The sequence below is a fragment of the Thunnus albacares genome, chromosome 16 (assembly GCF_914725855.1).
Source record: "Thunnus albacares chromosome 16, fThuAlb1.1, whole genome shotgun sequence".
Taxonomy (NCBI): Eukaryota; Metazoa; Chordata; class Actinopteri; order Scombriformes; family Scombridae; genus Thunnus; species Thunnus albacares.
The window spans coordinates 23734075-23746898 of NC_058121.1; the positions used below are offsets into that span (position 1 = coordinate 23734075).

General features: G+C 39.2%; 1 long non-coding RNA gene across 1 annotated transcript; it reads right to left on the bottom strand.

Moving 5' to 3' along the window:
* Positions 1-671: 671 nt before the first annotated feature.
* Positions 672-7546, bottom strand: LOC122999351. The gene is made up of 3 exons (XR_006407697.1): positions 7463-7546; positions 2435-2561; positions 672-2249 (listed from the first exon to the last, which is right to left on the bottom strand). It is a non-coding gene; the product is annotated as an uncharacterized LOC122999351 (long non-coding RNA).
* Positions 7547-12824: the final 5278 nt, after the last annotated feature.

The window sequence follows — 12824 nt, forward strand, 5'->3', positions numbered from 1 at the left end:
GCAAAAGTTTTAGGCACTAAAAGTAAAGTGAGAATGCTTACAAAAATATTGCTATGAATTGTTTAAATTTATCAATTAACTTCTTACAAAGTTGAGTAAACAGCAGAAAGCTAAATGAAATCAATATTTGCTGTGAGCAGCTTCTCCTCGGTTCACTTTAACACAGTTTTTAATGGTGACTTGCAGGCAGGTTGTTGTAACCATCCTGGGGAAAGAATGTTCTTCTGTGGATTTATTATTTAGACCATCTCAGGTGCTTCTTCGTGTAATCCCAGACTGACTCCATGGGGGCCATACCATACCATCTGTTGCAGGACTCATCATTCTTCTTGTTGCTGAAGATAGTTCTTTATGACTCTAGCTGTATGCTTGGGGTTATTGTCATGAATAAATTTGGGACCAATCAGACACCTCCCTGATGGTATTGCATAATGGATAAGAATCTAAACATCTAGGGTGCCTAAAACTTTTGCACAGTACTGTATATAAACTGATAAAATTCTATTTTATTTTATTTTTTTGTTCAGTCCCTCAATGCATGGTTCAACATTGATGTTTTTTTCACTTGCGCGGTCTTGCAAGTGGTTTAGAACTTTACTTGCCTGAAGTAAAGTTTTACTTGCCCCTATACACAATGTTTTATTTATTAGCAGTTATCAAATAACAAGTTGACTGTCATGTTTAATCTTTATTTAAGTAAATGAAAGTGAACAAGGACACAGAGTGTTATAGATGCGAAACAACAAACATCAATGCATATTGAAAATGGACCCATCCCATCCCCCCTCTTCCTCCCCAGAGATGGACTCGTTAACTATGGATGAGTGAGTTAGTGAGTGAAAGTACAGGCTATAGGGCAGATTCTTCGCAAAAACCTAATGAAACCATACAAATACAAATCTTAATTACCCCTAACATGCTCCATGCTGTTTGCCCTGCTGACAGCTGTCTTTGTACAACACACTCAGCACTGAAAGTGGCAAATGCTGGCCCCTCAATGCTAATGTATAGCAGTTTCCACAGCATTTCAACTGAAAGGTTGCTCCGACAATCCATTTTAATGCACTTCATGGCACTGAAGCAGCACTCACAGGCAGCGGTGGATAGTAGGAGCATGAGGATCAGCTCAACCACCATCAGCAGGTTGTGGAAGCTCTGCAGCCTTTCAGAGCCTGTTAGAAAGTCTGCCCATACATTGCTTTGTTGGACCTGGGGCAGCGCTTTGATCAACACTTTTGCGCTTGGCCACTTCTGGTGCCTTGCTTGACCCCTGTCATAGCCCACCCTGTCCAGTACGTCAGCATTGTATGTGATATGCTATTGTATGTAGCTTTGTATTTTATATAATGTGCCCTGTGTGTTTTTTGCTTTGTACTGTTTTTCAATGTGCTGTTATATGTTTTAATTGTAAGGGACTGCAGTACATCAAATGTTAACATTTATGTTTAATACTGTACATAGTCCCAATAAACACGATACAACAGTAAAGTGTTTCTGTGATGAGATGGAGACGGTGTGCTCTGTAACTGGGCAGGTCTGCATCCTCCACTCCCTCAGGTCCACCAACATTGCAGACGCCTGAAGAATCTTGTTACTCTCCAGGTCGTTGAAACGGTTCCTCACCATTTTGATGACTGCATTAAGGAGCTGGCTCTTCAAACTATCAACATAAAATTAAATTTTAAATTGTTTCTTTCAAAGGCAGTGACAATGTGCAATTAAGACATGTCACTCAGTGAACAGGATTGAGTGAGCCCTTTTATGAACAACAGGATAACTGAATTATAACACAACTACAACTAATGTTCTTATTTTTCCCTTTTCATTTGCGACCTGTCGAAGCCATTCCCCGCTCTCCTGACTAAAGCTCTGGAGCTGCACTGCATGGAAATGGCTCTCTGCGGAGTCTTGAAGAAAGTCTTCAAGGCTCTCTCTAGTTGTTGAGAGCATGCTCATGAGCATGAGCCGTGCGATCTCAAAGACCTGTAAGGTGTTGGGGAGTGTAACACTGTCCTTCAGACTTAGTCTAAGCTTCAGACTTAGACCGCAAAGAATATCAATGTCACTATTAGACTTAGTAACACTGAACTAATCAGTCAAAACAAGACAGAGAAAAAAAACACACAAAAAATGACCAGCTCAAAACTTTCAGGATATCCTGGACCAGGACCACATACAGGAGGCAGCTGTGGTCCTTCAAGATCTGGACTAACTGCTTGGTTCTGCTGATCATGTCTGCACTGAAAGATCTGGGCAAAGCACACACATCACAGTTGTTCAATAATGAGAATATAACCCAGTAATGCTAATGCAAATTGAAAAACAGGTGAATCTTTGCCACAACAATGACTTGGCTGGTTTCAGTGGTGTTCTCCACATGTGCCAACACCAAGCATTGTAGTTCATGAGGACATGAAGAACATGCGGGAGCCACCTTGTTCCCCCCAGATTGGTTTGCTTCCAGATCTTCTGCTGGAGGATCCCACTTAGTGCTTTGAGTTCTCTCCAGGCTTTGTCAAGTAGCGGGACTGTTTGTAGAGGCCTTTGAGGAGCTCAATCACCTGTATGAAGAGAAGGACAAATTAGTATAGGCAATAAAACATCACTGGGTTAAACATACATTAATTTAAAATTAATTCACGCAGTTACACTTTGTTCCTCTCTCTCTTATATATTCTTTTATCTCTCTTTCTTATCCATGGCTACCAGTTCTAGTCCACGTTCAAAAACAGACCATCACTGAGGCTCCGTTGGATCCGAAGCCAACTTCTGCTTCCGCTCTGGGAGGCCAACTTTCTGAAATACTGCTTACAGAGTGACAAGTTTATTATGTCCATTTTTTAAACTACTATCAAACATCTATTTACAAAATAACAACAAAATTTCATCAACAAATGTTTCTTCAAACGAGTTTTAAACTTAACTCATCAGCATTAAGAGCTGCACACTGTCCGACTACAGTGGCATGGTGGAGTTTTTTTACTGCCAAGAACACATTCTTTGGCTCCCACATCTTTCAGCATCCTGACATAAAACTCCCTCAAGGTCACGGATGCTCACATCAGTGGCGGAGTCTGCCAGGACACTGAGGAACTTGGCAGCCCTTACGTCCTCCAAGAATGGTTCCCAAAGGTCGTCAAATACGACCATGGAAACCCTTAATAGATTATGATTATGATTTATGAATTTCATAAATCATAATAGAATTCCCTGTCTGTCACTCACAACATTTAATCAAAATTCATTCAGCCACCTTTGTTTTTAAATCATAGCCATACAATATTTATAGAATAGTACAGATGTTGACCAGGTCTAAGCCCCCGCCCTGCCCTTTTTCTGTCTTTTAATTATTTATGTGAGTACCATGTATATATCGTGTTGTTTAAGGCCCATTACCTTTTCATGGTTTTGATTAGGGCTGGGCGATATGGCCAAAAATGGTCGATTTGATATTGATAATTATCACTATATATGTCAAATCATTATTTCTTCTTTTTTCTCTAGTTTAAAGGCTGTTTTTTTGCTCCTGAGTGAAAGTTGAAGAAACCAGATGGTTAGTTGTGGTTTTAAATGATTCTTTATGGTCAAAACATGACATACACAACAGCGTGACATTTCACAAATCTGAGGTAGAACACAACACAAAACAATTATAATGATAAAATCTTTTTTCAACATCAAAATATGCATGAGTAAAATTAAGTAAAATCCATTTTCCACAACAAAATAAATATCTCAATAGAAAAATGAAGTGCTGCAGTGTGATTCAGCGCACATGTAAGATGTTGCAAAGTTGTTGCATGTCCAATAAGACACAATAACATGAGCATTTAAATTCCAACTAAATTATATAAATGAAAACAACCACAATAAAAAGCCTGCAGATATCATCTCTGTCCAGATGAAGTTGTGACCTGACTGTGCTTCAGCAAGCGTATTGTCATTATTTCCGGTTGCCAGTGTTTCTGTGTTACTGGTAGCATTTTCTCTTAGCTGCCATACAAGCGAGATGCTGTCTGCTCTTGTTAAGGCACTCCAGTGATGCTATTTGGAAACTTGACATGCCGCCTTGCTCTCAAACTGCATGATACATAGTTGGAGTCTCACCTGCATCTTCCAACACCACTGAACTAAACTCCTGTTTCCAGGATAACTGAAATGCGCTTCAGCTCATACATTTTTTCTTTACCCACTACCATTTTCTGGCAAGTAACAAGTCTGACAGCAACGCATCACACCTACTCAATGCTTGATTGGCCAACAGCGGATGCCAGTATTCTCTGATGTGTGCAAGGGGAGGGGACTATGCTTTTTTAGTTTTATTTTTTTGCCACTTGCCAAATTGGGCAAGTGAGTTGCTAGATTTACTAGCCTGACATGGCATTTTACTTGCCCTGGGCCGTTGGGCATGCCTTATCGTTGAACCATTCACAGGACTGTTGGGTAATACCCAGTAAGTTAAACGTAGCAATGGACACATTGAGCTGACAGTTTAAACTCACTGTTTTAACAACATGTCCAGTCTATTTATCTTCATTGAAGGTATCACAGTATGATTTCCCTGTGGGTGCCCGAACTCCCTGTGTATTTTTGAAGTATGTCTTCTGGTAAATTCAATTTACAGCCTTGTGGTTGGATGCACATGTTGAGGTTTAAGTGCCGTGTCCTGAAACATGCCGCATATCACAGACGTTTATGGACCCTGCATGAATACTGCTACATGTCACTGATTTTCACACTTAAATGCAAACAAGCTCACACTGGAAATGTGATTGGCGCTTATTAGTCTTTGGAGCCGTTTCTAAACAAACTAACATGACCAAACTCTTCATAATGGAGGAACATGTCAACCAGTGCAGTGGTGTGGCCCATTGATGTGTTTTTTTAAAGGATAGGTTCACAGTTTTGCCCATATGAACACTGAAGGAAGTTTTCCTCATTGTAATCATTCCTCCTGTTCATACTGGTTATTAAAAGATCCCCTTAAAATATGCTGTCAATGGACGTGATGGAGGCCAAAAGCTTATATGAGAATTCAGCAGTCCGGCCACATTTACAGTTTTTTTTTAGACTATGAGTCACATTCAGCTATATTTAGCAGCAACACCAAAATTATGAAGCAGAAATGACTGAGAAGACGTCAAACTGACACATACAATGTTTTTTTGTTTACTCGTTAAATCTGACATTTGCAGGCATGCGGCCGAAGTTCATTTTATTCTTATTTGTTCTGCAGTGTGAAAGCTCTTCAGAAGTCTTGATGACAGTAAAGTGTATCAGAATGATTTCAGTTCAGTGTAGGTATTATTAAGTGTGAAATTAAAAACAAAAAGCAGTCCTATCTGCTGCATGTCGTCGTTCACACTGAACAACTTTAGTTTGTAAAATTAGATTTTTTTTTTCTCTATTTCTCTGTTTGTGTCACACACACACACACACACACAAACACACGCCAAGCAATTTCTGAAGCTATTCTCCCAAACCATGACGAAACACTATCTCCCCTAATCCACCTGCTCCGTCCAGACTTCACTTCATCATCATCCGCATGAGAGACTTGGACAAAAAAACACTCTGGATGCAAACTGGACGCCCGTCTGAATAAGTCCATCTGAAGAATGTGCTCACTGAGCGGCACTTATGTTATATATGATTATACTGCACTTCAGTTTAATATCTTTAAAAAAACTGTGTGTGTTGGAAAAACTTCAAAAGCTTTATATTTTTGTCCACACTGGTACATCTCTGACAAAACTCCAAACCAAACTCTGGTAGTTTTTCTTATCTAATCACCGCTGTAGGACCTTTAGTGTTTCTCATCGCGTCTGTTGAAGTTTTTCCATATCCAGCCAACTGCAATTGCCTTAAAGTAAAAGATGAAAAAATAAAGATTTGATTCTGAGTCTGAGTCTAACCACGAGCGACTGGTAATTCAGGGAGGATAGATTGTGAAATGAGAGAGAGAGGGAGAGAGAAGCTGAGGAGCAGAGATGGAGGTGGAAATCAATAAAAGAGAAAAAGAGGGGGGGGGGAGCTTTTATAGACCCAGAGGCAAAGTCACATCTGCTCCATTTCTCACAGAATCTACCTCACAGTTCTACCTAACATTTCCTAAACTTTCAAGAAAATAATGTACATTCTTGTAGATTATGTGTAATTGCAATGGGAGTTTGGCTGAATTCTATATATCTAAATTTTCCATTGCCAGCACGTTGCTTCTGTTTCAGAGCAGCGGAGGGTAAACATGAATATTATGACCGACATTTCAATTTAAATTGCTGCAACAACTAGTTTATTCTTGATTTCTTGTTTAAATTAATGCCTCCAGGCACTTCTGGGCAGATTGCGATGATTCTGCCGTCGCTGATTTAGTTTGTGTTAGAGCTCTAATGTCGCCTGTCTGATGTTCAAGATTGAATGTTCGATACTTTATTTCCATCTCAACACAGTTGATTAGGATTTTATTTTGTTGTAACTAGAAATCCAAGAGATCATGTGACCACACACTGACAGTCAAAACACTGAAACATAAAATCACTATATGTAAAGAAATAAAACCAGCATTCCCACTGAAAAAGTTTTTTTCCCTGAACCTAACCAAACCTCAAAGTGACTATAATCAATATTTGTACAATAATAATGTCTGAGCTGTCAGTGTGTAATGTGTTGGTCATCGCTCATAGTGATGAACCTACAGAGAATTATCAGCGACTCTGCAGCTCCTCTTGGCTTTACGGAGCTTTATAGTGAGTTTCAGCTCATTGTTTATCTGTCCGGCTGCAGCTTTACTGTTTTGGTTCACTCTCAGCGCTCTCATAGCGTCGTTTTCAGCCACAGCAGGCAGCTTTTATCAGAGAAAAAAGCTCTAAAACGCCACTGTACACTATCTGCTCAGCACCAAACTGCAAACAGACACAGTTAGCTGTAGACTAGCTGGTGAACATAGTGGAGCATTTAGCAGCTAAAGAGCCAGATATTTCCCTCAGGAGTTGGTAGAGAGTAAAAACAGAGCTAAAAGAGAGTGAATGTTGGACTTACATTCACCAGGTGGACAGAAACACGACTCCAAATGAAGGATAATGTTACTCCATAACTACTGGATGTGGAAATAAGCAACTGTTTGCTAACAAGTTTAACATATGAACTTAAAAGCTGATGATACGTCAGTGTTGTGTGAATCATATTTCCAACAGTGATGTGTAACGCTAAACGTTATATTTTGTCATTTAGTTTGGAGGACTTCGGTGCTTCTACTAACCAGCAGGAGTGGATAGGACACGAGTGTGACATCTGGCAAAATACAATCTGACTTTTTGTTATAATATATGCTCTTAAAGACTAGATTTTTTTTTATTAATGATGTGCCTGTGACTGTTTACAGAGCATTTTTCACCACTTTTGTGACACTTTATAAGCAATATTTGCTCTTATTTTCCAGACATTGATTCAAATCATCTCTCACCTCGGTCTTCTGTCTTGTAACTGAATCCTTCAGCATCTTTATCTCCAGGTTTCACTGTCCAGCTCACTGCTGTCGCCCTTCAGCAGAGACGGCTACTTCATCTTAAAACGGAGCAGCGGTTACACTGAGCTGCTCCCAGGTGTGAATCTTGTTAAGTTTCTGAATGTGAATTGCAACAGAGAAGTCAAATATCTGCTCGGTCAAGCTCTGATTGAGTTAACACAAAAAACACTGATGCTATGAATTCAGATTTAAAGCTGGTTGCGTGTGGATGTACCATTACAGTCTATGCTCTTTAGTGACTGCGTGACTTGTGGGAATACATGTGGGATTGTGTATATATGGATATCTGACTTTGTCTTTTTTTTTTTTTCCACCACAGTGCCCCCGAGGAGAGGCGGCCCTGTACAGAGACCTTTTTACATGCACCACCTCTCCCGTCTCCAGACACAAGCAACAACCTTACAAGATGTCAGAGTCGATTCATATAACGCTTGAGCGGCGTCCGTTAATCCCACCGACGTCAGCAAACACACCGAGAGTCGGTTTAACATCGGCGAGGGAGAGAGGCCAGGAGGACAAACTGTTCGGACACTGGACACACAAAGTCTCCTTTACATCCACCTGTTTTTAAACAGACACACAGAACTCACTCTTACTGATGAATATTTCATTTCACTTCATCCTCGGTGCTGTTTGTATTCATTGTATTTTACTTGTTACAAAATAGCAACAAGTAGACGATGCATTTTCAACATTTTCTTCTCCTAAATCTCTCTTGCTTTTTTTACTGTGAGGTTTGTTCATATGACTCAGACTCAACAATCTCTCTTACCTGCCCAAACTTGTAGTAAATCTCTGGTTTCAGCCTGATAAAAGTCACCTTGTTCACGAGGATTTCCTAAAATGTCCACATAAGGCAACCTGTTCCACTTAATGTATGGGCAAGTTTTATTCACAAAAATTTTTCCAAAGAGTGAAAAAAAGAATTTAAGGTTGCTGCTGTCAGAAATCAGCACACACATTGATCAGTGTCAGTAGTTGTATTAGAGCAGCTGATACAACTGGAAAATATGAATCCATCAGAGCAGCCTCATATAAGCTTCAGATTAACTTTTAAATACATTTATGCACAGAAGGAGGACTGTGGATTTTGTCCCCCATCACTTACGTTTCAAGCACATTTAGAGAGGATCTTCTAATGTTCAGTATGAACAAGAGGAATGATTACAGTCAGGAAAACATGTTTCAGTGTCCATCAGAACAAGTCTTAACATCTGATATTATAACAGTATATATGTGACAGAAAATCACAAAACATTGGAGGTTTTCACTCCTATGATCAGATGTTATAGGTGTTTTATCGCGAAACTATGACAGAATAATATTTGAAATAGGGAATACAATTTCAACTTTCAGTTATCGGTTATTGCATTTTGAGCTGAGCCGACTGGAGAGGCCAATTTTATTGGACTATAGCTGAACTTTTCGTTGCCAAAAAGGTACAAAATGAAGCTTAAAACTATCACAACCCACCCAAAACGAATTTTACCATCCTAATAAAGCAACACTCGATGCAAAATGACAAGCTTTGTCAGACGTCAGACAACAGCTTTATCACACAGTTAACAGTCTTTGTCTTGACACCAGTAAATCATTAATCAACCATAACTGGGTAATTTTACTATTCTCCTGATGCGGTGACCCCTCAGTTTGATTCTGAGCACTGCACATAATCAGCAGCACCTTTAGTTTTTCAGCAGGATCAGTTCACTGTTGGTTCTGGTCTTTTCAGGGGATTTGCTGATTTAAAAAAAAAAGATAGCATCCATTCGAAAAAAAGATGAGCTCTATCTAAGGTTGTTCTGGATCAGGCCTATATTGCTACATAAAAGCTCGGGTAAACCCTACCTCACAACAGGTACATCAAGGCAAGCAAGGTCTTATGGATGGATAGATGGACCAGTCAGTCTCTTGTCTTTTTTTTACTGGCTACTAGCGAGCTTTCTGAGGGGGGCTGCTTGAACAAGAAGCTGGAAAACTTCAGGTTAATTTTTTAGCAATAGCTTTTAACTATATACAGTATCTTAAACACATTTAGTTTCTATTGCCAGACACCTGGCAGCGCCTCTGCTGGACAGATGAAACATTTGCATTTACAGACTGGCAGTGAACACCTCAGTCAGTCTGGATCTGTGTTTACTTTATTTACTGAAGGTCATTGTGGAGAGCAGTTTTTCAAAGGAGAAAAGTGTCTGTAAACATCTGGAAAGTGGCGCTGTAAGACTGGAAGTCAGCAAATCTGAGTGCTATCAGTCCTGCCAAGCTCAAATGTTTATGTTGTGCAGTTTAGATGTGGCTTGATAAATGCTAAATGTGAATGTAACTGTCAACTTTTATGCGACCATTTTGCAACCTTGCTATAACAGAATATTTGGTGAAAATAATAACAAGAAATAAAAACTAAAATCTGATTACATTTATTAAATTGTCTGTGGGCCGTATCTAACAATAAATTGGAAACATGTGCGGGGCTGTACTAAATTGTCTGGCGGGATGGATGTGGCCCGTGGGCCAGCAGTTTAAGCCCTCTGGTCTATTTGGTCCTTAATATAGATCCTTATTAACTAAATAACACAACTGACTCAAGGGGAATTAATTTGCTCAAACTTAAGTCAAATCAAGACAACAATTACTAAGCTCAACAACATTTTAGTTTACATTTGGAAAACAGATTGTGTCTTTAAAAACATTTACTAGGACAGTAATTCATCTATATACAGCTGTAAATTAGACCTTACTAGTCTCCTGCGCTGCTTCTGTGTGTTTCTCTTTCCTCCTTAAAGCATTTGGCTGGCGATTTTTGATATTTTTCTTATTGTCAACAAATGTCCTGTGAAGATATCTCACAGGACAAATATCTCATTCCTCTGTGTCGTAGACCTCTGTTGTTTTCCAAAACCTATTAAAAACACATCAATGAGCCACATCGCTGCACTGGGTGACATGTTCCTTCCGTCATTAATGCAGGAACACAAGACTGAATGTACAACAATTGTAAAAATCCATTTGAGACGAGCGCTATAACCATGTATCACCACTAGGGTGCACTGAAGCACCAATGCTCAGCTCAGCAAAAATGGACAATTTAATACTGTTAAAGCAATAAGATGACGCAAATCAATGAATCTGAATTCTATGTGGGTTTATTATCAACAATATTAAAATGTAAACACCAGCAAACCCACACAAAGCAATGTTTAAACAAAAAGATAAGATATGACACATGTGGCACATGAGGCAGTGATAACGCTAACACAGACTACACAAAGTTAACTTTACAGGTAGTGAAAACGTAGCTGAGTGTGTCCCAAACTGTCAACCAGCAGCCCGGGGTTAAAGGAACAGAAGCTTCCTTCATGCAAGTAACGTTAGCATGAAAACAACATTAACATGAAAACAATAAAGTAACGTTAGCATGAAAACAATAAAGTAACGTTATCATGAAAACAACATTAACATGAAAACAATAAAGTAACGTTAGCATGAAAACAACATTAACATGAAAACAATAAAGTAACGTTAGCATGAAAACAATAAAGTAACGTTAGCATAAAAACAACATTAACATGAAAGCAATAAAGTAACATTAGCATGAAAACAATAAAGTAACGTTAGCATAAAAACGACAAAGTAATCTTTGCATATAATTCCTGCTGTCTGACTGCTGTACAGGACAGACATTCATAACATTCTTAACGTTTGCGCTCTAAAAAACTGAAAATCCGCCTGCCCACATCTCACCGATGTTGTTGCAGAAACCTGTGTGTCTATAGGCTACCAATAAAAATGGGTGTGTCCGGAGCACAGAGAGCAACCAATTAGAGAGCATCCTCAGGTTAGCTGATTGCCAAAAGTTGATAGAGGTAAATACACACTCATTTAGCTGGCACCCTCACACAGGAAGTGTGCGTATTACACTAAAATAACCAAATACAATTTGAATTTTTTTTTTTTTTTTTAATAAATGCTGGCATGACTGCAAGACAGAGAGAGAATAAACATTTTTTATTTCATAGTTATTTCATTATTATATTTTATTAATTTATGGTTAACGTAATAGCCTTCTCTGGATAATTGGAACAGGGCGGTGCTTCACATTAACCAGCCGCCACTGCTGATATCTGCTCTGGTGAGAGAGAAAGAGAAGCGATGTGCTGAAACAGCTTCTGCAGGAGACGTTTCCAAATAAAAATGATAGAATGTAGTTCTCTTCTTCTTGCTACTTTCTCATATTGTATGGAGAGATGTGTAATATTTATCCCCTGCAATAATAAACTGGAACAGACTGTTTTACGGTAGAGCAAGCGGCACGAGAATAAAGCAAATCTCCACAGTCACACATAATGTTTGACTGTACAATCATCATCGTTTTTCTGTCCTCGGGACAGAAACATCCATTTCAATACTGGAAATCCACTTTTATCTTTCTGTGCTAGTTGCTCCACATGTTGTTTAAACACCAGACCGCTATCAAGCCAAATTCGCTGGTATTTATAAGGTATTGTCCGATCTTATGAATAATTTTCAGTACTGTTAAGTGTGTGGGTGGCAGATAGAAGCAAACTGGAATATGGGTTTGTGAAAATAAACCACATTTTGTCTTCTTGGCATTCAGTACAAATACTTTCCAACACTTTTACTGCTGACTGACTCAGACAGACTCCCTATAAACAGACTGGAAGAAACTTGCTATGCTAGCATTTAGGCTACCCATAATACAACACTCTCTGAAGGAGCCGGTGTTACAGCAGTAATCTCTTCATTGAAAAAGAATATCTGATGTTGTGAACATGCAAATCTCTAGTCTTCGAATGTTAGATGACCCCCACTTTTTCAAATTTAGAATTGTCTTATATTTGAACCTATGTGATATTAATAATAGCAGCAGTAGTAATGGATGGTTTGACTCTCCCACAGTCCACATATTATGTTAAATTCTGCGGAAAACTGCTGCTTTTCAGCAATAAATACACAACTTTACTTCAAGCTTTCAGACCTGTATAACGTCACTGATCACTCAGCAACTCAGTTGTTTCAAATAATTTTTGCTCCTGTATGCTTTAATGAGTAGCTTCTCCTCTAGGAGGCCCTCCGTCCCCTCGTCTTGTTGTGTTTACAGCTTTGCAGAGATAAAGACAGAGAAATGAGTCATGCTGGTGTTTTGGCTCGAGGGCCCTGGAGCCATCGGAGCAGATGGCCTTTCATCCAGCTCCAAACACATCCATCTTGTCTAATGACTTTACCAACTGTGACTTGTTTTCAACAGGTGAGCTGTTCTGAGCATGAAAGAGAGAGTCAG